Source organism: Dromiciops gliroides, chromosome 2, assembly GCF_019393635.1.
Source record: "Dromiciops gliroides isolate mDroGli1 chromosome 2, mDroGli1.pri, whole genome shotgun sequence".
In the NCBI taxonomy this organism is placed as follows: Eukaryota; Metazoa; Chordata; class Mammalia; order Microbiotheria; family Microbiotheriidae; genus Dromiciops; species Dromiciops gliroides.
In genome coordinates this window covers 271,887,317-271,893,815 of record NC_057862.1, presented here as the reverse complement: position 1 = coordinate 271,893,815, position 6,499 = coordinate 271,887,317, and the positions used below count along the sequence as shown (strand labels likewise).

General features: G+C 37.4%; 1 protein-coding gene across 1 annotated transcript in view; it reads right to left on the bottom strand.

The window, feature by feature from the left end:
• MIPOL1 (mirror-image polydactyly 1) overlaps window positions 1-6,499 on the bottom strand; it is a 440,092-nt gene that overhangs the window by 134,852 nt on the left and 298,741 nt on the right. The window lies entirely within an intron of this gene.

Below are 6,499 nucleotides of genomic sequence, written 5' to 3'. Positions count from 1 at the left end.
CCTTAAAAAAAGTACCTCATTTTGAATAGCACTTAAGGGAATATGTTAAATTTATCTTCAAGAATTTTTCTGCCTTGCCTGTCCTTGATTTATTTTAAAAGCAGGGAATAAAAAAAATAAAATTAAGGCCAACAATTTTCTTTTCCTGACATGTAAAGTCAAATTGGGAAATTAAAAAGAAGCAAACAATCCAGAGAAACAAAACTCTCCAAAGGGATCAAAAATTGTTTAGAGCACAAGTAACTTGAGCTAATTTAACAAGTAATAAATTTTGGTCTTTCAAATACCACTATTGAAATAACAATATGACTACCAGACTAACTGGTAAAAATTAAAAGACAACACAGAAGCAGATTTTTTTTTTTTTTACAACACAGGTTTAATGTAGTTATAAATTATAACAGCAAAGGTTTTTTTTGTTTTTTTTTTAGTGAGGCAATTGGGGTTAAGTGACTTGCCCAGGGTCACACAGCTAGCAAGTGTTAAGTGTCTGAGGCCGGATTTGAACTCAGGTACTCCTGACTCCAAGGCCAGTGCTCTATCCACTGTGCCATCTAGCTGCCCCAAGCAAAGGTTTTTTTTTAATCAGAAATGTCCAGAGAAAGTTCATGGAGTGGAATGTAATTTTTAAGAATACTTTTAGGGGCAGCTAGGTGGTGCAGTAGATAGAGCACTGGCCCTGGATTCAGGAGGACCCGAGTTCAAATCCAGCCTCAGACCCTTGATACTTACTAGCTGAGTGACCCTGGGCAAGTCACTTAACTCCAATTGCCTCACCAAAAAAAAGAAAGAAAGAAAGAAAGAAAGAAAGAAAGAAAGAAAGAAAGAAAGAAAGAAAAAGAAAAGAATACTTTTACACTAGATACTGACAAAATAAGCTGTAACTAATTCAGATGAACATGGTTCTATTTGAGTATTTAAAGGCACATTATGGCTGAAATTTATCAATAATAAATATCTATCTATCTGGGTATGTATATGTGTGTGTACTTTTTTATATCTTTATGTGAAAAATAAAGAACATTTATAGATGTCAGTTAATATAATATCTTAGTCAAAATAATCTCTAAAAATCTTGTACTTGATTCAAACAATGGATAAGGATAGGTTTGGCATCAGGAAGTCCTGGGTTCCTAAGCCACCTCTGACAGTACCTGTGTGACCATGTCATTTAAAGTCATTTAATCTCTCTGAGCCAGTTTCCTCATCTATAAAAATGGTAAAAATAATTCATAATTGAGGTAATTTACTTTCTTCTCTTTTACTTCTCTATGCATTCTAATCCTCATAAGTCAAGAAAATTCTTGTCACCAAAGTCCTTGGCACCATCAAATGATTCAACATCAGAAACCAATGTGGTGTTAGGATGGTAATAACATTACAGATACATTAATATATGCTTTGCTGCTGTACCTTAAAGGACCACTGGGTCTATCTATCTGACTTAAAGCTCCTTTAAAACAGAGACTGTCTCTCCTTTTCTATTTGCATTCCCAGCACTTAGCACAGTGCTTTGCAGGAAGTCACTTAATTAGCATTTATAAAGTGCCCAGTAGGTACCAGACACTGCTAGGTGCTGGCAATTCAAGAAATGTGAAAAACTGTCCTCCCTCTCAAGAAACTCAATCTAATGGAGGAAACAACGTGGAAACAATGATGTACAAACAAGATCTCTATCAGATATAGTGGTGTAGTCTAAGATTAAGGAAGACTGGAAAAAGCATTTTTGCAAAAGATAGTACTTTAGCTGATACTTGAAGAAAGTTAAGGAAGCCAGGAGGCAGGGATGTGGAGGAAGAGCACTCCAGGCATAGGGAGATGGGAGTATTGTGTGTGAAGAACAGGCAGGAGGACAGTTTCACAGGTGCAAAGAGTATGTTGGGGAGGGAGAGTAAGGTTTATAACTTAAAATCTTCAAATCTGGCCACAGACACTTAACAATTACTAGCTGTGTGACCCTAGGCAAGTCACTTAACCCCAATTGTGTCACAAAAAAACCCCAAAACTTATGACTGGGAAAGGGGCTTTGAAAGGCAGAGAATTTTATATTTGAATCTGGAGGAAACAGAGAGCCACTGGAGTTTAGTGAATGGGGGCAGGGAGGTAGGGAGCAAAGGAGGCTTCCTAGTGATTTTGTCAGTCTTGCATTTCAGGAAGATCAGTTTGACAGATTAGCAGAGGATAATGGTCAGAGAGAGTGGCCAGATAGGTAAGGGCAGAGTTGGGACAGAACAGTGTCACAAAATCCTAGAGAAGACAGTCTCAAGGAAAAGAGGGTGAGCAACAGTGTCAAAGATTATAGAGTGGGCAAAAAGGGTGAAGACTTATAAAGGTCATTAGATTTGTCGATTATGAGATCAGTGGTAACTTTGGAGAGAGCAGTTTCCAATGAATGATGAGATCAGAAGTCAGCTTAGAGAATTAAAAAGGGAGTGAAAAGAAAAGAAGTGGAAGTATCGATCGTAGAAGACCTTCTCATGGAGTTTAGTCCAAAAAAAAAAAAAAAAGGAGAGATACAGACTGATATAGGCTGATAGCTAGCAGGGATGGAAAGATAAAGTGAGGTTTTTTTCAGAATGGGGAAGACATAGGCATGATTTGTAGGCAGTAGGGAAACAGCCAGTAGAAAAAGAATGGCTGAACATTAATGAAAGAACAGGGACGACACAGGGAGCAATCTGCTACAGAAGATGTTTTGAAATGGGATCACTTGTACATGTAGGAAGATTTATCTTGATGAGAAAGGACACCTCTTCATGTGAAACAGGCATAAAGGAGGAAATAGTGGCAGAAAGTATCTGAGTTATGTGAGATGACAAAGAGGGAAGAAGAAGGAGCTTTCAGATGCAATTTTTTCAGTGAAACATGAGGCAAGATTCTCACCTGAAAGAATAGAGGAAGGGGGAGTTTGTGGCAAGTTTGAAAAGGGATGAAAAGTTTTGGAAAAGTCAAAGGGATACTGAACTAATTTAGGGAGATATAAAAGGACTGTCTTGCCAGAATGAGAGACAAGTTGTCATTATGTAACATAAACTTGCAGTGGACCCACTTAGGATGGTTTTGAAATTTTCTCCAGTTTCATTTACACCAATAAATGCCTTTTTTTATTTGTTCATCATTTAACTAAAGGCATTCTCTCCAATGTTACCAAAGATTTCCACTGCTAAATCTAAAATTTTTCTCTATATACCCTCTCTTTTTGTAATCTCACCAGTTTTCATTAGTTTAATTACCATCACTCCAAGATCTATTATATCCAGCCTTAGCCTCTCTCTTGAGCTCTGGTACCACAGTACCAGATATGTTAAATTGGATTCTCTCTCTCTCTCTCTCTCTCTCTCTCTCTCTCTCTCTCTCTCTTTCTCTCTCTGTCTCTCTCTTTCTGTCTCTCTGTCTCTGTCTCTGTCTCTTTCTGTCTCTCTGTCTCTGTCTCTCTCAGGTTTTTCTGATTCCAAGGCCAGCAATTTATCCACTGCTTCATCTAACTGCATTAAGCCATTATTATTATCACTATAATTAATAGCTAATCATTATTATCATCATCATAGTGTATGAGATGATTATGAATTTGAGTCAGATTAAACTCTGAGGAGGGGGTCTGGAAGGTACCCAGCCCCGCCCCAGTATAGTTAGTTTAAAAGTTTATTGCTTGTCAAATTCTCACTGTCTCCTTTAAGTTTTATTGCCAATTTGAATAGCACTTAAGGGAATACTTACTTCTGCTCAGTCTCCCCACTTATCAGCTACATATTAGTTTTATCTGGAATCCATCATGTGTCAGAACCCCAGTCCCTGCTGAATGGGTCGGGGAGTTTGCCCACCAATTCAATACTTGGGACTCAAGAAGAAAGGACAAGGCTCAGCACAGGATGCGGCAATTAAGTTGAGACCAGATGTTAAATGACATGTCTCTTTTTCTTGGAGAGGAGTCCCCTTGCCCCTAGGGTCCCAACAATGGATTATTCTTTTATTCTTTATTCTATTTCTTTGATTTCCCAACATAGCTGAAGATAAATTTTAACCTTGTCATCCTTATAAAATTAACATGACTACAAAACAATGCTGAAACACCTGAGTGATTCTTCCTGTTATTCAAGTTGAATATCTTTAGAGATAGGGGATGGGAGAGGGGAAGGGGGAGTCAGTGGGAACTGTGAGATCTGAAACATCTGACTGTCACTCCCTCATTCCCTCTTCCTTCAGTTTGACCTTGTTCCCCCTCCCCTTTTCCCCCTTGTTCCTGGAACACGTATGCATGTCTCCATACATTAATCACGAGCTAAACACGCACCCTGGGTGAGACAGGATTGGATGTTAGATTGTGAGCTTGCCCTAGTGTGCATGGGGACTTCCCCCCAGACCAACATTCCTATAAAAGCTCAAGGCATGTATTAGCTATTGCGACTCAGTTATTGAGTTTGCCCATTCCTGCAGGAATGTAATAAATCTGTCTCTGCTTGACTTGGTGGTCTCCTCGAGTTATTTGGGTAAACTGAAGCAGTTTGCCCCAAACAATAGGAAAAAATAAAACCAGAAATATAATAATTTCCTATAAAATAACAGTAGAGTCCAGACAAACTATAAATTGCTTATGAAAATAAAATATATTCATTCTACTACCACTCATTTCTGTGTGACCCTTCGGAAGCCTCTTCATTTCGATGGGCTTTAATTCTAAAATAGGGGGCCTGCATTAGATCTCTATAAAATTCCTCACCACTATAATTTTTATGAAACTCCTTGCTCTGATTCAAAGATAAACTTGTTAGAGTATCATAAAAGAAAAGAGGTTGAATAATCTATTAACTGCATATGAAATGATGAGATTATACTGAATAATAAATATATAAAAAACCAGAAAATGCATAATTGCATAAAGTTTTATAATTCTGCAAATGCTTACCATGTTCAAAATTTTAATTTCCTTCAAAATAGTTAGAAAGCTATTTTAATGAGTAAAAAAAATGTAAAAGGTAAGATTAGGAGTTTCACAATCCATTTTTGTGGGTGATTTAGAAAGAGTATCTTCAATAAAATGACATGGAGACTGCTGAAAGTTTTCTTCCATTTTTTGTACTGAAGAAAAAAAGTAGAATTGTGTTTAAGTTGCAAGAAGGATATAGCTACGATAAAAATAGCTTTCTGATGCTAGAGCCCTTGGGCTGGACTGCCCCTGGAAATGGTGGAACCTCCTTCTCTGTTGATGTTTTAGGATAGAATTGTAGGTTTAGCCCGGTCTCTACACAACTTAGGGGTTGGCAACATTACCTGATACAAGTACCAGGAAACTTTTGCTGACTTTGTTCCCAAACCTATGATTACTATGGAGCTATGATGGAGATTAACCTCTTGTGACCACAGAGACGGGTGGTTTATGAATAAGAGCAGTAAGCATGAAGACAAGAGGGAATCAATAAGTCAATAAGCATTTATCAAGTACCTACTTTGTGTCAGACACTCTGGTAAACTGTGGAGATAAAAAGACAGAAATGAAATAATCCTGGCCTCGAAGAGCTTATAGTCTGTCTGGGGAGGCAAGACATATATATATATATATATATATATATATGTATGTGTGTACCCACACACAAACATGTATACGCTCTGGGTATAGCTTAAGATTCCCTCATTTCTGGACCTCTACTTCCAAGTTCAGCACTGGGTATTTTAGGAAATAATCATTATTCTAGTATGGCTCATGTTCCTATATTAGTATACACTATACTAAACTAGACCCTTGAATCAAACAGCTAAAATATTTAATAGAAATAGAATGGGATGGTGGTGGCCTTGATAGAAATGGGGGAAGTCTGAAAAGGGAAAAGACAATGTGTTCTGTTTAAGATGTGGAGTTTAAGGTCACGAAGCTTGAAATATCCAATAGGCTGGAGCTCAGGAGAAATATGAGAGTTAATATGCAAATTTGTGAGTTATCTGCATAGAGATAATTAAACCCATGGGGGCTGTTGATCAAGTATAGAGAAAGTTTAAAAAGAGAATAAAAGTCAGAAAGAGGCTTAGAGTATACCACAGTTAAAGGATGGCATGTAGAAAAAGAACCAGGAAATGAGTACCTAAGAAGTAGTAGTTAGATAGGTATGAGGACAACCAAGAGAGAGCAGTGTCATGAAAACATAGAGAATATGAGAAAGAGACCTCAACAAGGATGAAAATTATTATTATACTCATCACTATTATACTCAAAAGGTCATCAGACTAGTTAATTAAGAGATCATTGGTAGCTTTAGAGAGAGTTGTTTCAGTTGATTAATGACTTCAGAAGCCAAACTTCAAAGAATTGATAAGTAAGTAAAAGGAATTCGACTGTGAAGAGAAAGAGAACTATAGATTGTTTGGATTTAATTAGTTTTTCAGAATGGGTGAGAATTGGTCAAGTTTGGAGGTTGTAGGAAGGAAAAGAACAGATAAGGAGAAATTGCAGATTAGGGAGAGGGAAAATGTGGGGAAAATATGCTGGAGAAGACAGGAGGGGATGGGA